The sequence below is a fragment of the Camelus dromedarius genome, chromosome 6 (genome assembly GCF_036321535.1).
Source record: "Camelus dromedarius isolate mCamDro1 chromosome 6, mCamDro1.pat, whole genome shotgun sequence".
Classification (NCBI taxonomy): Eukaryota; Metazoa; Chordata; class Mammalia; order Artiodactyla; family Camelidae; genus Camelus; species Camelus dromedarius.
Window position 1 is genome coordinate 88,644,466 of NC_087441.1, and position 27,249 is coordinate 88,671,714.

Below are 27,249 nucleotides of genomic sequence, written 5' to 3' on the forward strand. Positions count from 1 at the left end.
CTCACACCAACCCACGGTTTATTTCTCAAAATCCCCTGGTACTTTTATAGGCACACAAGGACCTTAACAACAAGAGACTGTACTTCATCCCAGGAAGATTCTCTTCCTCTCTTTTCTGTAAAGTGGCGCACTGACACACCATTTGTTAAATGTAGTTACAGGTACATTAATGAGAATATCCACCAATGTATATTAAAAACACCATGTGCGTCTATCTCCGTTCATGGATGTGTCAAAATAAAAGTGGCAGAAAAGACTTTCAAAGAGTTAGAGCATTTTCTGAAAAAAAATGCTTAAGTCACGGTTGGGATAGATTTCAAACCAAGTAGTAAGAGGAAAACACGTAAACAAATGGATATGGAAGTTGGGTTTGCGCACTATGTATTTCTAACATTTGAAGTTTGCTCTTGTTTTTGTTTTTTCTTTTCTTCTGTTTTTAAATGGAGGTACCGGGAATGAGCACACGGAATTCGGCATGCTAAACAAGCATTCTATTTACCACTAACCTATGTCCTTCCCCGAGTCAACTAGCTTCTTGGCATAGATAAAATAATATACAAAACACTCTTTCACGGTTCACTGCCGTACAAAACATGTTAGTTTGCTGAAGCGCAAAAGAATATTGAGGCCTTCTTCCCCGTATCACACTAAGTCTCACATCAAACCGAGTGGGAAACAGGTCTCAGGACCCTTGACTTAAGATGCCACAGGCCCCGGGTTTGGTTGTTTCTTCCATAACCAATCATCAGCTGTGGAAGTTCAGGGCTCCACTCGCTGCAGACAGTGACAGGGGTGGGCTTGTCCTCCAGGGAGCCCGGAACGTGGTGTATGTTGAAGGCCCGTGTGCAGAACCGACACGTCTGCTCTCCTTCAGAGGTCCCTCTTTCCCTCTACAACAGACACCTCCCTCCCCAGGGCAGGACGGGGAAGACGCGGTCCATCAAGTGCGTCTGCTAAGGGACCAGAGGAACACGGCCGTGAGTCCAGTCACGGCGGCACGTGCACGGGGAAGCCCCGGAGAGCGATCTGCCCTTCTTCTGCAGTGACTCAAGGAAGAAAAAGAGGACTATGCTTTCCTCTTACAGAGCGGAGCAGCTGGCAGTGGGGGGCGAGGTTGCACAGGGCATCACGGGGGACCAGGTGCAGGTGCCCAGCTGGGCGACGACAGGCCGCACCCGGGGCAGGCCACGCAGGCTGGTCCTCGGAAAGGTTGGGGCCCTCCGGCCCACGGGGTGATCTGCAGGACAGAAGGGAGGGCTGGGTTGGATGACAGACAAATGCGCCAACACCGACAAGAGCCGAAACCCAAAGCAGCAGCCGTCGGCACAGGGCACCCTCCCATCCACCGGGTGCACAGAGAGCAGCATGGTGTCACACGCTCCACCCAGACCTCTGGGGCCTGCCTGCATCCTGGGCCGCACAGGGGGACACGGGGATACGACCCTGATGCCACACGCCGCCGCCGCCGCGGTCTCCATGTGGAGGAAACCAAGTGTCCTCCTGCCCGAGAGGCTGAACACAGAGCTACCAGCACACGGGCAAACTAGCGCCTTCCCAACAGCCAGGCGCTCTGGGTGGGTCGGCCCTCCCCGCCACCTTCCCCACCTCCAAGCAAGCTTGCCCGGCGCGGATCAGGAACACGGAGACGGGACGGAAGTGTAGAGCTCATTCTCCAAACGAGAAAGCAGAGCCGCACCAGGGTCACCGCTCTGCCTGCAGGGCTCTGCCTGCAGGATACTGCCAGGCCCTCTCTGTCCCTTCCTCACAAAGGGCCCTCCTCCACCCTGCAGGGGCTCCCCCTGGGCGCAAAAAGCCCTGGGGAGCTGGGCATCCCAGAGTCCTGCGGCGGAGCTGGCCAAGGGCTACTTAGGGGACAAGGCTGTCCTCAGAAGGGACTCAGGCTCCGCTACAATCATCCCTATCCTCAGGGACGTCTCGATTTTACGTTTGCTACGGAACGCACCCTACCTGCGTGCTACGGGAGAGTGACGTGTGGAGTCTCAACCCCACACCTGACACCAAAGTGACTGTAACAGCTCGTGCGAAAAACCCCACTGTGTGCCATGAGACCGACGAGCATCTCCGACAGCTTCTAGGGCAGGCCCGACCCGGCGCAGGGTGGGGGACATACACAACGTACGCACTCTGGTGCGCATCGAAATTCCCCCGCAGAGAAGGAGGCATTTTCACGGCGGGCTCTTTCCCTTCCAGCCTCTATTCCCTACTACAAACGCACCATCTCCGAGAGCCAGGCTTTTCTGCCCAGAGTACAACGGGAGGCAGTGGCCAAGACACACTTACCTACCGAGAAATGACAGTGACGGGCTGTGACGTTTACCACACCCAGGAAGACTCAAATTTGCACAAAGCACACCGTACAAAGCTGGAGGGAGGGCTTTGCCCCTTTTCCAGTTACCAGGATCTGAATGGACATTCTAAACAGGAGAATCACCTGGCCTGAGCCGGGAAACCCGTCAAAAGTACGACGACACAGAAATCCGTCTCAGTGACCCAGGTGCAACCCCTGGTGCAGGAGGTCATGAAGGAGTAAGCCGAGCCAGGAGAAGTCAGTGTGGAGTGAGGGCTCACCCTCCTCACGCTGTTTCGAGAAACCCACAGTCAAAGTCTGTGGTTCCCGGCTCCTAAGCCCTCCCTCATGGCTCCTGCAGGCACCAGCCAAGGCGACGGGCTCCCGGGAGAAGCAGCCCACTGGCTCCTGGGCAAGAGTTTTGAGTCTAAAAAAGGCAGCGACACGCCACAACAGAACCGTCACAGGACACACAGTCTGCAGACGAGGCCAGGAACGGCTGCCGGGAGCACGGGAAGATCACCTTTCCCAGGACGAGGTCCAACACAGAATGACCACCCCATTTATCTGGGCCTCCGGGGCCGCCGGGGTTTGGCGGGCGTTGCCGGGCCACACCGGATCCGCGCCAGGTCCCGAGTCGGCTGAAAACCACATAAAAGGATGGAGGATTAGGCTTTCCTGCGAAGACACTGCTGAAGCGAAACAAAATCTTTGCGCCTTCCTTCCTTCCTTCCTTCCCCTTATCACACTCGTTTTTGGAGGAACTGGATACTGACCCCAGGAACTCCTGCATGCTAAGCCCGCATTCTCTCTACTGCTGAGCTACATATACCCTTCCAGAAAGAGCACACTAATTTCTAGGCACAGAATTCAAGGAATGCCAGCCACGTTCACTAACTTACCCATTGTATAATAAGCTCCGTGTGCTCCACCAACAGAGCTCAGTGTTTTATGATCCGTCAGCTCCTGCGGAGCCACTTCTACAGTCCCAGTAGCATACTCCGGTTTTGTAATTTCGGAATTAGTCGCCCCTTCCTAGGAACAGAAAACAAGATAAATCAGGAACCGAACTCCAGATCATGTGCATACGCTTAGTCAGTCAGGGAGACAAAATTTATTTACTGAAGCTATCAGAACATAAGCCCTATCCTGGGAGAAGCTGGTGGTACAAGTAAAAGGCAGATTCTCCTCTCTGTTCTGCCAGAGGCACAGGATCCATGAAAACAAATCAGCACAGAAAAGTTTCAACAGCTCTACAACTGAGGTGAACGGGTACAGTAACGCCACAAAGGACAGGAGAGTCCGCTGCACGTGGATAGCTCAGGGAATGCTGGGAAGACCGCACTGTTTCGTAAAAGAGAGATCCAACGCAGAGGGGGGATGTGGAGGGGCTTTGGGGAAGGGCAGCCTGAGTAAAAGAGCAGGTGGGAAACAGCGTAAGGCATTAAGGGAACTAGACCACTGTTACTGGCAGTGGAATGGGAAGACAAAACATGCTGCCTTGAAAATGAAACATCACTTAATTAATTTCAAGTGAGGACGGCTAAAACAAAAACCAACTCCAAGATACACCTAACTTTCCCAGGGATGTATTTCTTTTCAATATCCTCTAATAAACTGTAAGGGAAAGACCCTGAAAGAAAGAATGCCCACACAGACACTGGTTTCACTAGGTGAGTCTGGAAAATGAACACAAGTGCATTATCCAGTCCTACGGCATTAAGCACAGAATCACATCCTAAACTGTAAGTTAAAAGCATAAGTCAAAAATTCTCATCAGCAGATGCAAACGTGAAAATGCACACTCACACCAACCCCCGGTTTATGTCTCAGAATCCCCTGGTAATTATATAGTCACACAAGGACATTAACAACAAGAGACTGTACCTCATCCCAGGAAGATTCTCATCCTCTCTCTTCTGTAAAGTGGCGCACTGACACACCATCTGTAAAATGTAGTTACAGGTACATTAATGAGAATATTCACGAATGCATATTAAAACCACCATGTGCGTCTATCTCCGTTCGTGGAAGTGTCAAAACAAAAATGGCAGAAAAGGCTTTCAAAGAGTTAGAGCATTTTCTGTAAAAAAATGCTTAAGTCATGTTTGGGATAGATTTCAAACCATGTAGTAAGAGGAAAACACGTAAAAAGAATGGATATGGTAGTTGGGTTTGCGCACTATGTATTTCTAACATTTGAAGTTTGCTCTTGTTTTTGTTTTTTATTTTCTTCTGTTTTTATTGGAGGTACCGGGAATGAGCACACGGAATTCGGCATGCTAAGCAAGCATTCTATTTACCACAAACATATGTCCTTCCCCGAGTCAACTAGCTTCTTGGCATAGATAAAATAGAATACAAAACACTCTTTCACGGTTCACTGCCTTACAAAACATTTTAGTTTGCTGAAGCGCAAAAGATCTTTGAGGCCTTCTTCCCCGTATCACACTAAGTCTCACGTCAGACAGAGTGGGAGACAGCCCTCAGGACATTTGATTGAAGGGACCACAGGCCCCGGGTTCGGGTGTTTCTTCCATAACCGATCATCGGCTGTGGAAGTTCAGGGCTCCACAATGCAGACAGTGACAGGGGCGGGCTTGTCACCCAGGGAGCCTGGAACGTGGTGTCTGTTGAAGTCCCGTGTGCAGAACCGACACGTCTGCCCTCCGTCAGAGGGCCCTCTTTACCTCTACAACAGACACCTCCCTCCCCAGGGCAGGACTGGGAAGACGCGGTCCATCAAGTGCGTCTGCTTAGGGAACAGAGGGACAAGGCCGTGAGCCCAGTCACGGCCGCCCGTGCACGGGGAAGTCACGGAGAGCGATCTGCCCTTCTTCTGCAGTGACTCAAGGAATAAAGAGAGGACTATGCTTTCCTCTTACAGAGCGGAGCAGCTGGCGGTGGGGGGCGAGGATGCAAAGGGCACCAAGTGGGACCAGGTGCAGGTGCCCAGCTGGGCAACGATGGGCTGCACCCGGGGCAGGCCACGCAGGCTGGTCCTCGGAAAGGTTGGGGCCCTCCGGCCCACGGGGTGACCTGCAGGACAGAAGGGATGGCTGGGTTGGATGACAGACAAAAGCGCCAACACTGACAAGAGCCCAAACCCAACGCAGCAGCCGTCGGCCCCGGGCACCCTCCCCTCCACCGGGTGCCCAGAGAGCAGCACGGTGCCACATGCTCCGCCCAGCCCTCTATGTCCTGCCTGCAGCCTGGGCAGCACATGGGGACACGGGGATATGAACCTGATGCCGCATGTCTCCACCGCCTCTGTCTCCATTTGGAGGAAGCCAAGCGTCCTCCTGCCCGAGAGGCTTCACACAGAGCTTCCAGCACACGGGCAAACTAGCGCCTTCCCAAAAGCCAGCCGCTCTGGGCGGGACGGCCCTCCCCGCCACCTTCCCCAGCTCCACGCAAGCTTGCCCGGCGCGGACCAGGAACACGGAGACGGGACGGAAGTGAAGAGCTAATTCTCCACACGAGCAAGCAGAGCCGCACCAGGGTCACCGCTCTGCCTGCAGGGCTCAGCCTGCAGGACCCTGCCAGGCCCTCTCTGCCCCCTCCTCACAAAGGGCCCTCCTCCGCACCGCAGGGGCTGCCCCTGGGCGCAAAGAGCCCTGGGGAGCTGGGCATCCCGGAGTCCTGCGGCGGAGCTGGTAAGGGATCCTGAGGGGTCAATGCTGTCCTCAGAAAGGACTCAGGCTCCGCTACAATCATTCCTATCCTCAGGGACGTCTGGATTTTACTTTCGCTACGGAACGCACCCTCCCTGCGTGCTATGGGAGAGTGACGTGGGGAGTCTCAACCACACACCTGACACCAAAGGGACTGTACAAGCTCGTGCGCAAAACCCCACGGTGTGCCATGAGACCGACGAGCAGCTCTGACAGCTTCCAGGGCAGGCCCGACCCGGCGCAGGGTGGGGGACAAACACAACGTACGCACTATGGTGTGCACCGGAATTCCCCCGCAGGGAAGGAGGCATTTTCCCGGCGGGCTCTTTCCCTTCCAGCCTCTATTCCCTACTACAAACGCACCATCACCGAGAGCCAGGCTTTTCTGCCCAGAGTACAACTGGAGGCAGCGGCAAAGACACACTTAACTCCCGAGAAAAGACAGTGATAGGCTGTGATTTTACCAAACCCAGGAAGAGTCAAAGTTGCACAAAGCACACCGTACAAAGCTGGAGGTAGGGCTTTGCCCCTTTTCCAGTTACCAGGATCTGAATGGACATTCTAAACAGGAGAATCACATGGCCTGAGCCGGGAAACCCATCAAAAGAACGACGACACAGAAATCCGTCTCAGTGACCCAGGAGCAACCCCAGGTGCAGGAGGTCAGGAAGGAGTCAGCCGAGCCAGGAGAAGTCAGTGTGGAGCGAGGGCTCACCCTCCTCACGCTGTTTCGAGAAACCCACAGTTAAAGTCTGCGGGCCCCGGGTCCTAAGAACTCCCTCAAGGCTCTTGCAGGCACCAGCCAAGGCGACTGGCTCCCGGGAGAAGCAGCCCACTGGCTCCTGGGCAAGAGTTTTGAGTCTGAAAAAGGCAGCGACACGTCATGCCAGACCCATCACAGGACACACAGTCTGCAGACGAGGCCAGGAACGGCTGCCGGGAGAACGGGAAGATCACCTTTCCCAGGACGAGGTATAACAGAGCATGACCACCCAAATTACCTGGGCATCCGGGGCCGCCGCGGGCGCTGCCGGGCCACACCGGAGCTGCGCCAGTTCTCGCGTCGGCTAAAAACCACAGAAAAGAATGTAGGATTAGGCTTTCCTGCGAAGACACTGCTGAAGCGAAACAAAATCTTTGCGCCTTCCTTCCTTCCTTCCTTCCCCGTATAACACTCGTTTCTTGGAGGATATGGATACTGACCCCAGGAACTTCTGCATGCTAAGCCCGCATTCTCTCTACTGCTGAGCTACATATACACTTCCACCCAGAGCACAATAGTTTCAAGGCACACAGGACAAGGAATGCCAGCCACGTTCACTAAATTACCCAGTGTATAATAAGCTCCGTGTGCTCCACCAACAGAGCTCAGTGTTTTATGATCCGTCAGCTCCTGCAGAGCCACTTCTACAGTCCCTGTAGCATACCCGGTTTTGTAATTTTGGGCTTAGTCGCCCCTTATTAGGAACACAAAACAAGATATATCAGGAACCGAACTTCAGATAATGTACATACGCTTAGTAAGTCAGGTAGACAACAGTTATTTACCGAAGCTATCAGAACATAAGCCCTATCCTGGGAGAAGCTGGCGGTAAAAGTAAAAGGCAGATTCTCCTCTCTTTTCTGCCAGAGGCACAGGATCCATGAAAACAATCAGCACAGAAAAGTTTCAACAGCTCTACAAATGAGGTGAACGGGTACAGTAACGCCACAAAGGACAGGAGAATCCGCTGCACGTGGATAGCTCAGGGAATGCTGGGAAGACCGCACTGTTTCGTAAAAGAGAGATCCAGCGCAGAGGGGGGATGTGGAGGGGCTTTTGGAAGGGCAGCCTGAATAAAAGAAGCAGGTGGGAAACAGCGTAAGGCATTAAGGGAACTAGACCACTGTTACTGGCGGTGGAATGGGAAGACAAAACATGCTGCCTTGAAAATGAAACATCACTTAATTAATTTCAAGTGAGGACGGCTAAACAAGATCCAACTCCAAGATACACCTAACTTTCCCAGAGATGAATTTCTATTCAATATCCTCTAATAAAATATAAGGGAAAGACCCTGAAAAAAAGAATGCCCACACAGACACTGGTTTCACTAGGTGAGTCTAGAAAATGAACACAAATGCATTATCCAGTCCTACGGCATTAAGCACAGAATCACATCCTAAACTGTAAGTTAAAAGCATAAGTCAAAAATTCTCATCAGCAGATGCAAACGTGAAAATGCACACTCACACCAACCCCCGGTTTATGTCTCAGAATCCCCTGGTACTTATATAGTCACACAAGGACATTAACAACAAGAGACTGTACCTCATCCCCGGAAGATTCTCATCCTCTCTCTTCTGTAAAGTGGCGCACTGACACACCATCTGTAAAATGTAGTTACAGGTACATTAAACAGAATATTCACGAATGCATATTAAAACGACCAGGTGCGTCTATCTCCGTTCGTGGATGTGTCAAAAAAAAGTGGCAGAAAATCTTTCAAAGATTTAGAGCATTTTCTGAAAAAAAATGCTTAAGTCAAGGTTGGGATATGTTTCAAACCAAGTAGTAAGAGGAAAACACGTAAAAAGTATGGATATGGAATTTGGGTTTGCGCACTATGTATTTCTAACATTTGAAGTTTGCTCTTGTTTTTGTTTTTTCTTTTCTTCTGTTTTTAAATGGAGGTACCGGGAATGAGCACACGGAGTTCGGCATGCTAAGCAAGCATTCTATTTACCACTAACTTATGTCCTTCCCCGAGTCAACTAGCTTCTCGGTATAGATAAAATAAAATACAAAACACTCTTTCACGGTTCACTGCCTTACAAAACGTGTTAGTTTTCTGAAGCGCAAATATCTTTGAGGCATTCTTCCCCGTATCACACTAAGTCTCACATCAGACCGAGTGGGACACAGGTCTCAGGACCCTTGACTGAAGAGACCACAGGACCCGGGTTCGGGTGTTTCTTCCATAACCGATCATCGGCTGTGGAAGGTCAGGGCTCCACTCGCTGCAGACAGTGACAGGGGCGGGCTTGTCCTCCAGGGAGCCCGGAACGTGGTGTAAGTTGAAGGCCCGTGTGCAGAACCGACACGTCTGCCCTCCGTCAGAGGGCCCTCTATCCCTCTACAACAGACACCTCCCTTCCTAGGGCAGGACATGGAAGACGCAGTCCATCAAGTGCGTCTGCTAAGGGACCAGAGGGACACGGCCGTGAGCCCAGTCACGGCCGCACGTGCACAGGGAAGCCCCGGAGAGCGATCTGCCCTTCTTCTGCAGTGACTCAAGGAAGAAACAGAGGACTATGCTTTCCTCTTACCGAGCGGAGCAGCTGGCGGTGGGGGGCGAGTTTGCACAGGGCACCAAGGGAGAACAGGTGCAGGTGCCCAGCTGGACGACGACGGGCCGCACCCAGGGCAGGCCATGCAGGCTGGTCCTCAGAAAGGTTGGGGCCCTCCGGCCCACGGGGTGACCTGCAGGACAGAAGGGAGGGCGGGGTTGGATGACAGACAAAATCGCCAACATCGACACGAGCCGAAACCCAACGCAGCAGCCGTCGGCACGGGGCACCCTCCCCTCCACTGGGTTCCAAGAAAGCAGCACGGTGCCACACGCTCCACCCAGGCGTCTGGGGCCTCCCTGCAGCCTGGGTCGCACAGGGGGACACGGGGATACGACCCTAACGCCGCACGTCGCCGCCGCCACTGTCTCCAAGTGGAGGAAGCCAAGGGTCCTCCAGCCCGAGAGGCTGCACACTGAGCTTCTAGCACACGGGCAAACTAGCGCCTTCCCAACAGCCAGCCGCTATGGGCGGGACGGCCCGCCCCGCCACCTTCCCCAGCTCCACGCAAGCTTGCCCGGCGCGGACCAGTAACACGGAGACGGGACGGAAGTGAAGAGCTCATTCTCCACACGAGCAAGCAGAGCCGCACCAGGGTCACCGCTCTGCCTGCAGGGCTCAGCCTGCAGGACCCTGCCAGGCCCTCTCTGCCCCCTCCTCACAAAGGGCCCTCCTCCGAACCTCAGGGGCTGCCCCTGGGCGCAAAGAGCCCTGGGGAGCTGGGCATCCCGGAGTCCTGTGGCGGAGCTGGCCAAGGGCTCCTGAGGGGACAAGGCGGTCCTCAGAAGGGACTCAGGCTCCGCTACAATCATCCCTATCCTCAGGGACGTCTGGATTTTACGTTCGCTACGGAACGCACCATACCTGCGTGCTACAGGACAGTGACGTGGGGAGCCTCAAACACACACCTGACACCAAAGGGACTGTACCAGCTCGTGCGCAAAACCCCACGGTGTGCCATGAGACCGACGAGCAGCTCTGACAGCTTCCAGGGCATGCCTGACCTGGCGCAGGGTGGGGGACAATCACAATGTACGCACTCTGGTGCGCATCGGAATTCCCCCGCAAGGAAGGAGGCATTTTCCCGGCGGGCTCTTTCCCTTCCAGCCTCTATTCACTACTACAAACGCACCATCTACGTGAGCCAGGCTTTTCTGCCAAGAGTACAACTGGAGGCAGCGGCCAAGACACACTTACCTCCCGAGAAAAGACAGTGACGGGCTGTGAAGTTTACCACACCCAGGAAGACTCAGAGTTGCACATAGCACACCTTACAAAGCTGGAGGGAGGGCTTTGCCCCTTTTCCAGTTACCAGGATCTGAATGGACATTCTAAACAGGAGAATCACCTGGCCTGAGCCGGGAAACCAGTCAAAAGAACGACGACACAGGAATCCGTCTCAGTGACCCAGGAGCAACCCCAGGTGCAGGAGGTCAGGAAGGAGTAAGCCGAGCCAGGAGAAGTCAGTGTGGAGTGAGGGCTCACCCTCATCACGCTGTTTCGAGAAACACATAGTCAATATCTGCGGGCCCCCGCTCCTAAGCCCTCCCTCATGGCTCCTGCAGGCACCAGCCAAGGCGAAGGGCTCCCGGGAGAAGCAGCCCACTGGCTCCTGGGCAAGAGTTTTGAGTCTGAAAAACGCAGCGACATGCCACGCCAGACCCGTCACAGGACACACAGTCTGCAGACGAGGCCAGGAACGCCTGCCGGGAGAACGGGAATATCACCTTTCCCAGGACGAGGACCAAAAGAGATTGACCACCCCACTTAACTGTTCCTTCGTGGCCGCCGCAGGAGGGCGGGTGCTGCCGGGCCACACTGGTGCCCCACCAGGTCCCTCGTCGGCTAAAAACCACAGAAAAGGATGGAGGATTAGGCTTTCCTGTGAAGACACTGCTGAAGCGAAACAATACCTTTGCACCTTCCTTCCTTCCTTTTTTCCCCGTATCACACTCGTTTCTTGGAGGAACTGGATACTGACCCCAGGAACTCCTGCATGCTAAGCCCGCATTCTCTCTACTGCTGAGCTACATATAACATTCCCCCAGAGCACACTAGTTTCTAGGCACAGAGGACAAGATTTGTCAGCCACGTTAACTAACTTACCCAATGTATAATAAGCTCCGTGTGCTCCACCAAAGGAGCTCAGTGTTTTATGATCCGCCTTCTCCTGCGGAGCCATTTCTACAGTCCCAGTAGCATACTCTGGTTTTGTAATTTCGGGCTTAGTCGCCCCTTCCTAGGAACACAAAAGAAGATAAATCAGGAACCGAACTTCAGAACATGTGCATATGCTTCGTCAGTCAGGAAGACAACAGTTATTTACCGAAGCTATCAGAACATAAGCCCTATCCTGGGAGAAGCTGGCGGTACAAGTAAAAGGCAGATTCACCTCTCTGTTCTGCCAGAGGCACAGGATCCATGAAAACAAATCAGCACAGAAAAGTTTCAACAGCTCTACAACTGAGGTGAACGGGTACAGTAACGCCACAAAGGACAGGAGGTTCCGCTGCCCGTGGATAGATCAGTGAAGGCAGGGAAGACCGCAATGTTTCGTAAAAGAGAGATCCAGCATAGAGGGGGGATGTGGAGGGGCTTTGGGGAAGGGCAGCCTGAGTAAAAGGAGCAGGTTGGAAACAGCCTAAGGAATTAAGGAAACTAGACCACTGTAACTGGCGGTGGAATTGGAAGACAAAACATGCTGCCTTGAAAATGAAACATCACTTAATTAATTTCAAGTGAGGACGGCGAAAACAAGAACCAAAACCAAGATACACCTAACTTTCCCAGGGATGAATTTTTTTTCAATATCCTCTAATAAACTGTAAGGGAAAGACCCTGAAAAAAAGAATGCCCACACAGACACTGGTTTCAGTAGGTGAGTCTGGAAAATGAACACATGTGCATTATCCAGTCCTACGGCATTAAGCACAGAATCATATCCTAAACTGTAAGTTAAAAGCATAAGTCAAAAATTCTCATCAGCAGATGCAAACGTGAAAATGCACACTCACACCAACCCCCGTTTTATGTCTCAGAATCCCCTGGTACTTATATAGTCACACAAGGACAATAAAAACAAGAGACTGTACCTCATCCCAGGAAGATTCTCTTCCTCTCTCTTCTGTAAAGTTGCGAACTGACACACCATCTGTAAAAGGTAGTTACAGGTATATTAATGAGAATATTCACGTATGTATATTAAAACCAGCATGTGCGTCTATCTCCGTTCGTGGATGTGACAGAACAATATTGGCAGAAAAGACTTTCAAAGAGTTAGAGCATTTTCTGAAAAAAAATGCTTAAGTCACGTTTGGGATATATTTCAAACCAAGTAGTAAGGGGAAAACACGTAAAAAGAATTGATATTGAATTTGGGTTTGCGCACTATGAATTTCTAACATTTGAAGTTTGCTCTTGTTTTTGTTTTTACTTTTCTTCTGTTTTTAAATGGAGGTAGTTGGAATGAGCACTCGGAATTCGGCATGCTAAGCAAGCATTCTATTTACCACTAAACTATGTCCTTCCCCGAGTCAACTAGCTTCTCGGCATAGATAAAATAAAATACAAAACACTCTTTCACGGTTCACTGCCTTACAAAACATGTTAGTTTGCTGAAGCGCAAAAGATCTTTGAGGCCTTCTTCCCCATATCACACTAAGTCTCACATCAGACCGAGTGGGAGACAGGCCTCAGGACCCTTGCCTTAACAGACCACAGGCCCCGGGTTCGGGTGTTTCTTCCATAACCGATCATCGGCTGTGGAAGGTCAGGGCTCCACTCGCTGCAGACAGTGACAGGGGCGGGCTTGTCCTCCAGGGAGCAAGGAACGTGGTGTCTGTTGAAGGCCCGTGTGCAGAACCGACACGTCTGCCCTCCGTCAGAGGACCCTCTATCCCTCTACAACAGACACTTCCCTCCCCGGGGCAGAACGGGGAAGACGGTGTCCATCAAGTGCGTCTGCTATTGGAACAGAGGGACACGGCCGTGAGCCCAGTCACGGCTGCCCGTGCACGGGGAAGCCACGGAGAGCGATCTGCCCTTCTTATGCAGTGACTCAAGAAAGAAACAGGATTATGCTTTCCTCTTACCGAGCGGAGCAGCTGGCGGTGGGGGTCGAGGTTGCACAGGGCACCAAGGGGGAACAGGTGCAGGTGCCCAGCTGGGCGACGAAGGGCCGCACCTGGGGCAGGCCCCGCAGGCTGGTCCTTGGAAAGTTTGGGGCCCTCCGGCCCACGGGGTGAACTGCAGGACAGAAGGGAGTGCTTGGTTGGATGACAGACAAAAGCGCCAACACCGACAAGAGCCGAAACTCAACGCATCAGCCGTCAGCAACGGGCACCCTCCCCTCCACCTTGTGCCAAGATAGCAGCACGGTGCCACATGCACCGCCCAGCCCTCTGGGGCCTGCCTGCAGCCTGGGCCACACAGGGGGACACGGGGATACGACCCTGACGCCGCACGTCGCCGCCGCCTCTGTATCCAAGTGGAGGAAGCCAAGGGTCCTCCTGCCCGAGAGGCTGCACACTGAGCTTCCAGCACACGGGCAAACTAGCGCCTTCACAACACCCAGCCGCTCTGGCCTGGACGGCCCTCCCCGCCACCTTCCCCAGCTCCACGCAAGCTTGCCCGGCGCGGACCAGGAACACGGAGACCGGACGGACGTGAAGAGCTCATTCTCCACACGAGCAAGCAGAGACGCAACAGGGTCACCGCTCTGCCTGCAGGGCTCTACCTGCAGGACCCTGCCAGGCCCTATCTGCCCCCTCCTCAAAAAGGGCCCTCCTCCGCCCTCAAGGGCTGCCCCTTGGCGCAAAGAGAGCTGGGGTGCTGGGCATCCCAGAGTCCTGCGGCGGAGCTGGCCAAGGGCTCCTGAGGGGACAAGGCTGTCCTCAGAAGGGACTCAGGCTCCGCTACAATCATCCCTATCCTCAGGGACGTCTGGATTTTACGTTCGCTACGGAACGCACCCTAACTGCGTGCTACGGGAGAGTGACGTGGGGAGTCTCAACCCCACACCTGACACCAAAGGCACTGTACCAGCTCGTGCGCAAAACCCCACGGTGTGCCATGAGACCGACCAGCAGTTCTGACAGCTTCCAGGGCAGGCCCGACCCGGCGCAGGGTGGGGGACAAACACAACATACGCACTCTGGTGCGCATCGGAATTCCCCCGCAGGGAAGGAGGCATTTTAACGGCGGGCTCTTTCCCTTCCAGCCTCTATTCCCTACTACAAACGCACCATCTCTGAGAGCCAGGCTTTTCTGCCCAGAGTACAACTGGAGGCAGCGGCCAAGACACACTTACCTCCCGAGAAAAGACACTGACCGGCTGTGACGTTTACCACACCAAGGAAGACCCAAAGTTGCACAAAGCACACCGTACAAAGCTGGAGGGAGGGCTTTGCCCCTTTTCCAGTTACCAGGATCTGAATGGACATTCTAAACTGGAGAATCACCTGGCCTGAGCCGGGAAACCAGTCAAAAGAACGACGACACAGAAATCCGTCTCAGTGACCCAGGAGCAACCCCAGGTGCAGGAGGTCAGGAAGGAGTCAGCCGAGCCAGGAGAAGTCATTTTGGAGAGAGGGATCACCCTCCTCACGCTGTTTCGAGAAACCCACAGTCAAAGTCTGCAGGAACCGGCTCCTAAGCACTCCCTCATGGCTCCTGCAGGCTCCAGCCAAAGCGACGGGCTCCCGGCAGAAGCAGCCCACTGGCTCCTGGGCATAGTTTTGAGTCTGAAAAAGGCAGCGACACGCCACGCCAGAACCGTCACAGGACACACAGTCTGCAGACGAGGCCAGGAAAGGCTGCCGGGAGAAAGGGAAGATCACCTATCCCAGGACGAGGTCCAACAGAGCATGACCACCCCACTTACCTGGGCCTCCGGGGCCGCCGCAGGTGGGCGGGTGCTGCCGGGCCACACCGGAGACGCGCCAGCTCCCGCGTCGGCTAAAAACCACAGAAAAGGATGGAGGATTAGGCTTTCCTGCGAAGACACTGCTGAAGGGAAACAAAATCTTTGCGCCTTCCTTCTTTCCTTCCTTCCCCGTATCACACTCGTTTCTTGGATGAACTGGATACTGACCCCAGGAACTCCTGCATGCTAAGCCCGCATTCTCTCTACTGCTGAGCTACATATACCCTTCCCCTCAGAGCACACTTGTTTCTAGGCACGGAGGACAAGGAATGCCAACCACGTTCACTAACTTACCCAGTGTATAATAAGTTCCGTGTGCTCCACAAACAGAGCTCAGTGTTTTATGATCCGTCAGCTCCTGCGGAGCCACTTCTACAGTCCCAGTAGCATACTCCGGTTTTGTAATTTCGGGCTTAGTCGCCCCTTCCTAGGAACACAAAACAAGATAAATCAGGAACTAACTTCAGATCATGTGCATAAGCTTAGTCAGTCATGTAGACAACAGTTATTTACCGAAGCTATCAGAACATAAGCCCTATCCTGGGAGAATCTGGCGGTACAAGTAAAAGGCAGATTCTCCTCTCTGTTCTGCCAGAGGCACAGGATCCATGAAAACAAATCAGCACAGAAAAATTTCAACAGCTCTACAACTGATGTGAACGGGTACAGTAACGCCACAAAAGACTGGAGAGTCCGCTGCACGTGGATAGATCAGGGAATGCTGGGAAGACCACACTGTTTCATAAAAGAGAGTTCCAGCGCAGAGGGGGAATGTGGAGGTTCTTTGGGGAAGGGCAGCCTGAGTAAAAGGAGCAGGTGGGAAACAGCGTAAGGCATTAAGGGATCTAGACCACTGTTACTTGTGGTGGAATGGGAAGACAAAACATGCTGCCTTGAAAATGAAACATCACTTAATTAATTTCAAGTGAGGACAGCTAAAACAAGAACCAACCCCAAGATACACCTAAATTTCCCAGGGATGATTTTCTTTTCAATATCCTCTAATAAACTGTAAGGGAAAGACCCTGAAAAAAAGAATGCCCACACAGACACTGGTTTCACTAAGTGAGTCTGGAATATGAACACAATTGCATTAACCAGTCCTATGGCATTAAGCACAGAATCACATCCTAAACTGTAAGTTAAAAGCATAAGTCAAAAATTCTCATCAGCAGATGCAAACGTGAAAATGCACACTCACACCAACCCCCGGTTTATGTCTCAGAATCCCCTGGTACTTTTATAGTCACACAAGGACATTAACAACAAGAGACTGTACCTCATCCCAGGAAGATTCTCTTCCTCTCTCTTCTGTAAAGTGGCACACTGACACACAATCTGTAAAAGGTAGTTACAGGTATATTAATGAGAATATACACGAATGTATATTAAATTAACCATGTGCGTATATCTCCGTTCGTGGATGTGTCAAAACAAAAGTGGCAGAAAAGACTTTCAAAGAGTTAGAGCATTTTCTGAAAAAAAAGCTTAAGTCACGGTTGGGATATATTTAAAACGAAGTAGTAAGAGGAAAACACGTAAAAAAATTGATATGGAATTTGGGTTTGCGCACTATGTATTTCTAACATTTGAAGTTTGCTCTTGTTTTTGTTTTTTCTTTTCTTCTCTTTTTAAATGGAGGTACAGGGAATGAGCACACGGAATTCGGCATGCTAAGTAAGCATTCTATTTACCACTAAACTATGTCCTTCCCTGAGTCAACTAGCTTCTCGGCATAGATAAAATAAATACAAAACACTCTTTCACGGTTCACTGCCTTACAAATCATGTTAGTTTGCTGAAGCGCAAAAGATCTTTGAAGCCTTCTTCCCCGTAACAAACGAAGTCTCTTATCAGACCGAGTGGGAGACAGGTCTCAGGACCCTTGACTGAACAGACCACAGGCCCCGAGTTCGGGTGTTTCTTCCATAACCGATCATCGGCTGTGGAAGTTCAGGGCTCCACTCGCTGCAGACAGTGACAGGGGCGGGCTTGTCCTCCATGGAGCCCGGAACGTGGTGTCTGTTGAACGCCCGTATGCAGAACCGACACGTCTGCCCTCCGTCAGAGGACCCTCTTTCCCTCTACAACAGACACCTCCCTCCCCAGGGCAGGACGGGGAAGACTCGGTCCATCAAGTGCGTCTGCTAAGGGACAAGATGTTCACGGCCGTGAGCCCAGTCACGGCCGCCCGTGCACGGGGAAGCCCCGGAGAGCGATCTGCCCTTCTTCTGCAGTGACTCAAGGAAGAAACAGAGGACTATGCTTTCCTCTTACTGAGTGGAGCAGCTGGCGGTGGGGGGCGAGTTTGCACAGGGCACCAAGGGGGACCAGGTGCAGGTGACCAGGGGGGCGACGACGGGCCGCACCCGGGGCAGGCCACGCAGGCTGGTCCTCGGAAAGGTTGGGGCCCTCCGGCCCACGGGGTGATCTGCAGGACAGAAGGGCGGGCTGGTTTGGATGACAGACAAAAGCGCCAACACCGACAAGAGCCGAAACCCAACGCAGCAGCCATCAGCAATGGGCACCCTCCACTCCACCATGTGCCAAGAAAGCAGCACGGTGCCACACGCACCGCCCAGCCCTCTGGGGCCTGCCTGCAGCCTGGGCCTCACAGGGGGACACGGGGATACGACCCTGACGCCGCACGTCGCCGCCGCCTCTGTATCCAAGTGGAGGAATCCAAGGGTCCTCCTGCCCGAGAGGCTGCACACTGAGCTTCCAGCACACGGGCAAACTAGCGCCTTCACAACACCCAGCCGCTCTGGGCTGGACGGCCCTCCCCGCCACCTTCCCCAGCTCCACGCAAGCTTGCCCGGCGCGGACCAGGAAAACGGAGACGGGACGGACGTGAAGAGCTCATTCTCCACACGAGCAAGCAGAGACGCAACAGGGTCACCGCACTGCCTGCAGGGCTCTGCCTGCAGGACCCTGCCAGGTCCTCTCTGCCCCCTCCTCAAAAAGGGCCCTCCTCCGCCCGCAAGGGCTGCCCCTGGGCGCAAAGAGCACTTGGGTGCTGGGCATCCCAGAGTCCTGCGGCAGAGCTGGCCAAGGGCTCCTGAGGGGACAAGGCTGTCCTCAGACGGGACTCAGGCTCCGCTACAATCATCCCTATCCTCAGGGATGTCTGGATTTTACGTTCGCTACGGAACGCACCCTACCTGCGTGCTACGGGAGAGTGACGTGGGGAGTCTCAACCCCACACCTGACACCAAAGGCACTGTACCAGCTCGTGCGCAAAACCCCACGGTGTGCCATGAGACCGACCAGCAGTTCTGACAGCTTCCAGGGCAGGCCCGACCCGGCGCAGGGTGGGGGACAAACACAACATACGCACTCTGGTGCGCATCGGAATTCCCCCGCAGGGAAGGAGGCATTTTAACGGCGGGCTCTTTCCCTTCCAGCCTCTATTCCCTACTACAAACGCACCATCTCTGAGAGCCAGGCTTTTCTGCCCAGAGTACAACTGGAGGCAGCGGCCAAGACACACTTACCTCCCGAGAAAAGACAGTGACCGGCTGTGACGTTTACCACACCCAGGAAGACCCAAAGTTGCACAAAGCACACCGTACAAAGCTGGAGGGAGGGCTTTGCCTCTTTTCCAGTTACCAGGATCTGAATGGACATTCTAAACAGGAGAATCACCTGGCCTGAGCCGGGAAACCAGTCAAAAGAACGACGACACAGAAATCCGTCTCAGTGACCCAGGAGCAACCCCAGGTGCAGGAGGTCAGGAAGGAGTCAGCCGAGCCAGGAGAAGTCATTTTGGAGAGAGGGATCACCCTCCTCACGCTGTTTCGAGAAACCCACAGTCAAAGTCTGCAGGAACCGGCTCCTAAGCACTCCCTCATGGCTCCTGCAGGCTCCAGCCAAAGCGACGGGCTCCCGGCAGAAGCAGCCCACTGGCTCCTGGGCAAGAGTTTTGAGTCTGAAAAAGGCAGCAACACGCCACGCCAGAACCGTCACAGGACACACAGTCTGCAGACGAGGCCAGGAAAGGCTGCCGGGAGAACTAGAAGACCACCTTTCCCAGGACGAGGTACAACAGAGCATGACCACCCCACTTACCTGGGCCTCCGAGGCCGCCGCAGGTGGGCGGGTGATGCCGGGCCACACCGGAGCTGCGCCAGGTCCCACGTCGGCTAAAAACCACAGAAAAGGATGGAGGATTAGGCTTTCCTGCGAAGACACTGCTGAAGGGAAACAAAACCTTTGCGCCTTCCTTCCTTCCTTCCTTCCCCGTATCACAATTGTTTCTTGGATGAACTGGATACTGACCCCAGGAACTCCTGCATGCTAAGCCCGCATTCTCTCTACTGCTGAGCTACATATACCCTTCCATCCAGGGCACAATTGTTTCTAGGCACGGAGGACAAGGAATGCCAGCCACGTTCACTAACTTACGTAGTGTATAATAAGCTCCGTGTGCTCCACCAACAGAGCTCAGTGTTTTATGATCCTTCAGCTCCTGCGGAGCCACTTCTACAGTCCCAGTAGCATACTCCGGTTTTGTAATTTCGGGCTTAGTCGCCCCTTCCTAGGAACACAAAACAAGATAAATCAGGAACAAACTTCAGATCATGTGCATAAGCTTAGTCAGTCATGTAGACAACAGTTATTTACCGAAGCTATCAGAACATAAGCCCTATCCTGGGAGAAGCTGGCGGTACAAGTAAAAGGCAGATTCTCCTCTCTGTTCTGCCAGAGGCACAGGATCCATGAAAACAAATCAGAACAGAAAAGTTTCAACAGCTCTACAAATGAGGTGAATGGGTACAGTAACGCCACAAAGGACAGGAGAGTCCGCTGCACGTGGATAGATCAGGGAATGCTGGGAAGACCGCTCTGTTTCGTAAAAGAGAGATCCAGCGCAGAGGGGGAATGTGGAGGGGCTTTGGGGAAGGGCAGCCTGAGTAAAAGGAGCAGGTGGGAAACAGCGTAAGGCATTAAGGGAACTAGACCACTGTTACTTGTGGTGGAATGGGAAGACAAAACATGCTGCCTTGAAAATGAAACATCACTTAATTAATTTCAATTGAGGACAGCTAAATCAAAAACCAACCCCAAGATACACCTAACTTTCCCAGGGATGATTTTCTTTTCAATATCCTCTAATAAACTGTAAGGGAAAGACCCTGAAAAAAAGAATGCCCACACAGACACTGGTTTCACTAAGTGAGTCTGGAAAATGAACACAAGTGCATTATCCAGTCCTACGGCATTAAGCACAGAATCACATCCTAAACTGTAAGTTAAAAGCATAAGTCAAAAATTCTCATCAGCAGATGCAAACGTGAAAATGCACACTCACACCAACCCCCGGTTTATGTCTCAGAATCCCCTGGTACTTATATAGTCATACAAGTACATTAACAACAAGAGACTGTACCTCATCCCAGGAAGATTCTCTTCCTCTCTCTTCTGTAAAGTGGCACACTGACACACCATCTGTAAATGGTATTTACAGGTATATTAATGAGAATATTCACGAATGTATATTAAATTAACCATGTGCGTATATCTCCGTTCGTGGATGTGTCAAAACCAAAGTGGCAGAAAAGACTTTCAAAGAGTTAGAGCATTTTCTGAAAAAAAAGCTTAAGTCACGGTTGGGATATATTTAAAACCAAGTAGTAAGAGGAAAACACGTAAAAAGAATGGATATGGAATTTGGGTTTGCGCACTATGTATTTCTAACATTTGAAGTTTGCTCTTGTTTTTGTTTTTTCTTTTCTTCTGTTTTTAAATGGAGGTACAGGGAATGAGCACACGGAATTCGGCATGCTAAGTAAGCATTCTATTTACCACTAAACTATGTCCTTCCCCGAGTCAACTAGCTTCTCGGCATAGATAAAATAAATACAAAACACTCTTTCACGTTTCACTGCCTTACAAATCATGTTAGTTTGCTGAAGCGCAAAAGATCTTTGAGGCCTTCTTCCCCGTAACAAACGAAGTCTCTTATCAGACCGAGTGGGAGGCAGGTCTCAGGACCCTTGACTGAACAGACCACAGGCCCCGATTTCGGGTGTTTCTTCCACAACCGATCATCGGCTGTGGAAGATCAGGGCTCCACACGCTGCAGACAGTGACAGGGGCGGGCTTGTCCTCCAGGGAGCCCGGAACGTGGTGTCTGTTGAAGGCCCGTATGCAGAACCGACAGGTCTGCCCTCCGTCAGAGGACCCTCTTTCCCTCTACAACAGACACCTTCCTCCCCAGGGCAGGACGGGGAAGACTCGGTCCATCAAGTGCGTCTGCTAAGGGACAAGATGTTCACGGCCGTGAGCCCAGTCACGGCCGCCCGTGCACGGGGAATCCCCGGAGAGCGATCTGCACTTCTTCTGCAGTGACTCAAGGAAGAAACAGAGGACTATGCTTTCCTCTTACTGAGTGGAGCAGCTGGCGGTGGGGGGCGAGTTTGCACAGGGCACCAAGGGGGACCAGGTGCAGGTGACCAGGGGGGCGACGACGGGCCGCACCCGGGGCAGGCCACGCAGGCTGGTCCTCGGAAAGGTTGGGGCCCTCCGGCCCACGGGGTGATCTGCAGGACAGAAGGGCGGGCTGGTTTGGATGACAGCCAAAAGCGCCAACACCGACAAGAGCCGAAACCCAACGCAGCAGCCATCAGCAATGGGCACCCTCCACTCCACCATGTGCCAAGAGAGCAGCACGGTGCCACACGCACCGCCCAGCCCTCTGGGGCCTGCCTGCAGCCTGGGCCTCACAGGGGGACACGGGGATACGACCCTGACGCCGCACGTCGCCGCCGCCTCTGTATCCAAGTGGAGGAAGCCAAGGGTCCTCCTGCCCGAGAGGCTGCACACTGAGCTTCCAGCACACGGGCAAACTAGCGCCTTCACAACACCCAGCCGCTCTGGGCTGGACGGCCCTCCCCGCCACCTTCCCCAGCTCCACGCAAGCTTGCCCGGCGCGGACCAGGAAAACGGAGACGGGACGGACGTGAAGAGCTCATTCTCCACACGAGCAAGCAGAGACGCAACAGGGTCACCGCACTGCCTGCAGGGCTCTGCCTGCAGGACCCTGCCAGGTCCTCTCTGCCCCCTCCTCAAAAAGGGCCCTCCTCCGCCCGCAAGGGCTGCCCCTGGGCGCAAAGAGCACTTGGGTGCTGGGCATCCCAGAGTCCTGCGGCAGAGCTGGCCAAGGGCTCCTGAGGGGACAAGGCTGTCCTCAGACGGGACTCAGGCTCCGCTACAATCATCCCTATCCTCAGGGACGTCTGGATTTTACGTTCGCTACGGAACGCACCCTACCTGCGTGCTGCGGGAGAGTGACGTGGGGAGTCTCAACCCCACACCTGACACCAAAGGCACTGTACCAGCTCGTGCGCAAAACCCCACGGTGTGCCATGAGACCGACCAGCAGTTCTGACAGCTTCCAGGGCAGGCCCGACCCGGCGCATGGTGGGGGACAAACACAACATACGCACTCTGGTGCGCATCGGAATTCCCCCGCAGGGAAGGAGGCATTTTAACGGCGGGCTCTTTCCCTTCCAGCCTCTATTCCCTACTACAAACGCACCATCTCTGAGAGCCAGGCTTTTCTGCCCAGAGTACAACTGGAGGCAGCGGCCAAGACACACTTACCTCCCGAGTAAAGACAGTGACCGGCTGTGACGTTTACCACACCCAGGAAGACCCAAAGTTGCACAAAGCACACCGTACAAAGCTGGAGGGAGGGCTTTGCCCCTTTTCCAGTTACCAGGATCTGAATGGACATTCTAAACAGGAGAATCACCTGGCCTGAGCCGGGAAACCAGTCAAAAGAACGACGACACAGAAATCCGTCTCAGTGACCCAGGAGCAACCCCAGGTGCAGGAGGTCAGGAAGGAGTCAGCCGAGCCAGGAGAAGTCATTTTGGAGAGAGGGATCACCCTCCTCACGCTGTTTCGAGAAACCCACAGTCAAAGTCTGCAGGAACCGGCTCCTAAGCAATCCCGCATGGCTCCTGCAGGATCCAGCCAAAGCGACGGGCTCCCGGCAGAAGCAGCCCACTGGCTCCTGGGCAAGAGTTTTGAGTCTGAAAAAGGCAGCGACACGCCACGCCAGAACCGTCACAGGACACACAGTCTGCAGACGAGGCCAGGAAAGGCTGCCGGGAGAAAGGGAAGATCACCTATCCCAGGACGAGGTCCAACAGAGCATGACCACCCCACTTACCTGGGCCTCCGGGGCCGCCGCAGGTGGGCGGGTGCTGCCGGGCCACACCGGAGACGCGCCAGCTCCCGCGTCGGCTAAAAACCACAGAAAAGGATGGAGGATTAGGCTTTCCTGCGAAGACACTGCTGAAGGGAAACAAAATCTTTGCGCCTTCCTTCTTTCCTTCCTTCCCCGTATCACACTCGTTTCTTGGATGAACTGGATACTGACCCCAGGAACTCCTGCATGCTAAGCCCGCATTCTCTCTACTGCTGAGCTACATATACCCTTCCCCTCAGAGCACACTTGTTTCTAGGCACGGAGGACAAGGAATGCCAACCACGTTCACTAACTTACCCAGTGTATAATAAGTTCCGTGTGCTCCACAAACAGAGCTCAGTGTTTTATGATCCGTCAGCTCCTGCGGAGCCACTTCTACAGTCCCAGTAGCATACTCCGGTTTTGTAATTTCGGGCTTAGTCGCCCCTTCCTAGGAACACAAAACAAGATAAATCAGGAACTAACTTCAGATCATGTGCATAAGCTTAGTCAGTCATGTAGACAACAGTTATTTACCGAAGCTATCAGAACATAAGCCCTATCCTGGGAGAATCTGGCGGTACAAGTAAAAGGCAGATTCTCCTCTCTGTTCTGCCAGAGGCACAGGATCCATGAAAACAAATCAGCACAGAAAAATTTCAACAGCTCTACAACTGATGTGAACGGGTACAGTAACGCCACAAAAGACTGGAGAGTCCGCTGCACGTGGATAGATCAGGGAATGCTGGGAAGACCACACTGTTTCATAAAAGAGAGTTCCAGCGCAGAGGGGGAATGTGGAGGTTCTTTGGGGAAGGGCAGCCTGAGTAAAAGGAGCAGGTGGGAAACAGCGTAAGGCATTAAGGGATCTAGACCACTGTTACTTGTGGTGGAATGGGAAGACAAAACATGCTGCCTTGAAAATGAAACATCACTTAATTAATTTCAATTGAGGACAGCTAAATCAAAAACCAACCCCAAGATACACCTAACTTTCCCAGGGATGATTTTCTTTTCAATATCCTCTAATAAACTGTAAGGGAAAGACCCTGAAAAAAAGAATGCCCACACAGACACTGGTTTCACTAAGTGAGTCTGGAAAATGAACACAAGTGCATTATCCAGTCCTACGGCATTAAGCACAGAATCACATCCTAAACTGTAAGTTAAAAGCATAAGTCAAAAATTCTCATCAGCAGATGCAAACGTGAAAATGCACACTCACACCAACCCCCGGTTTATGTCTCAGAATCCCCTGGTACTTATATAGTCATACAAGTACATTAACAACAAGAGACTGTACCTCATCCCAGGAAGATTCTCTTCCTCTCTCTTCTGTAAAGTGGCACACTGACACACCATCTGTAAATGGTATTTACAGGTATATTAATGAGAATATTCACGAATGTATATTAAATTAACCATGTGCGTATATCTCCGTTCGTGGATGTGTCAAAACCAAAGTGGCAGAAAAGACTTTCAAAGAGTTAGAGCATTTTCTGAAAAAAAAGCTTAAGTCACGGTTGGGATATATTTAAAACCAAGTAGTAAGAGGAAAACACGTAAAAAGAATGGATATGGAATTTGGGTTTGCGCACTATGTATTTCTAACATTTGAAGTTTGCTCTTGTTTTTGTTTTTTCTTTTCTTCTGTTTTTAAATGGAGGTACAGGGAATGAGCACACGGAATTCGGCATGCTAAGTAAGCATTCTATTTACCACTAAACTATGTCCTTCCCCGAGTCAACTAGCTTCTCGGCATAGATAAAATAAATACAAAACACTCTTTCACGTTTCACTGCCTTACAAATCATGTTAGTTTGCTGAAGCGCAAAAGATCTTTGAGGCCTTCTTCCCCGTAACAAACGAAGTCTCTTATCAGACCGAGTGGGAGGCAGGTCTCAGGACCCTTGACTGAACAGACCACAGGCCCCGATTTCGGGTGTTTCTTCCACAACCGATCATCGGCTGTGGAAGATCAGGGCTCCACACGCTGCAGACAGTGACAGGGGCGGGCTTGTCCTCCAGGGAGCCCGGAACGTGGTGTCTGTTGAAGGCCCGTATGCAGAACCGACAGGTCTGCCCTCCGTCAGAGGACCCTCTTTCCCTCTACAACAGACACCTTCCTCCCCAGGGCAGGACGGGGAAGACTCGGTCCATCAAGTGCGTCTGCTAAGGGACAAGATGTTCACGGCCGTGAGCCCAGTCACGGCCGCCCGTGCACGGGGAATCCCCGGAGAGCGATCTGCACTTCTTCTGCAGTGACTCAAGGAAGAAACAGAGGACTATGCTTTCCTCTTACTGAGTGGAGCAGCTGGCGGTGGGGGGCGAGTTTGCACAGGGCACCAAGGGGGACCAGGTGCAGGTGACCAGGGGGGCGACGACGGGCCGCACCCGGGGCAGGCCACGCAGGCTGGTCCTCGGAAAGGTTGGGGCCCTCCGGCCCACGGGGTGATCTGCAGGACAGAAGGGCGGGCTGGTTTGGATGACAGCCAAAAGCGCCAACACCGACAAGAGCCGAAACCCAACGCAGCAGCCATCAGCAATGGGCACCCTCCACTCCACCATGTGCCAAGAGAGCAGCACGGTGCCACACGCACCGCCCAGCCCTCTGGGGCCTGCCTGCAGCCTGGGCCTCACAGGGGGACACGGGGATACGACCCTGACGCCGCACGTCGCCGCCGCCTCTGTATCCAAGTGGAGGAAGCCAAGGGTCCTCCTGCCCGAGAGGCTGCACACTGAGCTTCCAGCACACGGGCAAACTAGCGCCTTCACAACACCCAGCCGCTCTGGGCTGGACGGCCCTCCCCGCCACCTTCCCCAGCTCCACGCAAGCTTGCCCGGCGCGGACCAGGAAAACGGAGACGGGACGGACGTGAAGAGCTCATTCTCCACACGAGCAAGCAGAGACGCAACAGGGTCACCGCACTGCCTGCAGGGCTCTGCCTGCAGGACCCTGCCAGGTCCTCTCTGCCCCCTCCTCAAAAAGGGCCCTCCTCCGCCCGCAAGGGCTGCCCCTGGGCGCAAAGAGCACTTGGGTGCTGGGCATCCCAGAGTCCTGCGGCAGAGCTGGCCAAGGGCTCCTGAGGGGACAAGGCTGTCCTCAGACGGGACTCAGGCTCCGCTACAATCATCCCTATCCTCAGGGACGTCTGGATTTTACGTTCGCTACGGAACGCACCCTACCTGCGTGCTGCGGGAGAGTGACGTGGGGAGTCTCAACCCCACACCTGACACCAAAGGCACTGTACCAGCTCGTGCGCAAAACCCCACGGTGTGCCATGAGACCGACCAGCAGTTCTGACAGCTTCCAGGGCAGGCCCGACCCGGCGCAGGGTGGGGGACAAACACAACATACGCACTCTGGTGCGCATCGGAATTCCCCCGCAGGGAAGGAGGCATTTTAACGGCGGGCTCTTTCCCTTCCAGCCTCTATTCCCTACTACAAACGCACCATCTCTGAGAGCCAGGCTTTTCTGCCCAGAGTACAACTGGAGGCAGCGGCCAAGACACACTTACCTCCCGAGTAAAGACAGTGACCGGCTGTGACGTTTACCACACCCAGGAAGACCCAAAGTTGCACAAAGCACACCGTACAAAGCTGGAGGGAGGGCTTTGCCCCTTTTCCAGTTACCAGGATCTGAATGGACATTCTAAACAGGAGAATCACCTGGCCTGAGCCGGGAAACCAGTCAAAAGAACGACGACACAGAAATCCGTCTCAGTGACCCAGGAGCAACCCCAGGTGCAGGAGGTCAGGAAGGAGTCAGCCGAGCCAGGAGAAGTCATTTTGGAGAGAGGGATCACCCTCCTCACG

General features: G+C 53.3%; 2 long non-coding RNA genes across 2 annotated transcripts in view; one reads left to right on the forward strand and one right to left on the reverse strand.

The window, feature by feature from the left end:
• LOC135321540 (uncharacterized) overlaps positions 1-27,249 on the forward strand; it is a 539,910-nt gene that overhangs the window by 168,689 nt on the left and 343,972 nt on the right. The window lies entirely within an intron of this gene.
• On the reverse strand, positions 16,399-19,894 carry LOC135321609 (uncharacterized). Its single transcript, XR_010381482.1, has 3 exons — positions 19,640-19,894; positions 19,304-19,377; positions 16,399-16,573 (listed from the first exon to the last, which is right to left on the reverse strand). It is a non-coding gene; the product is annotated as an uncharacterized LOC135321609 (long non-coding RNA).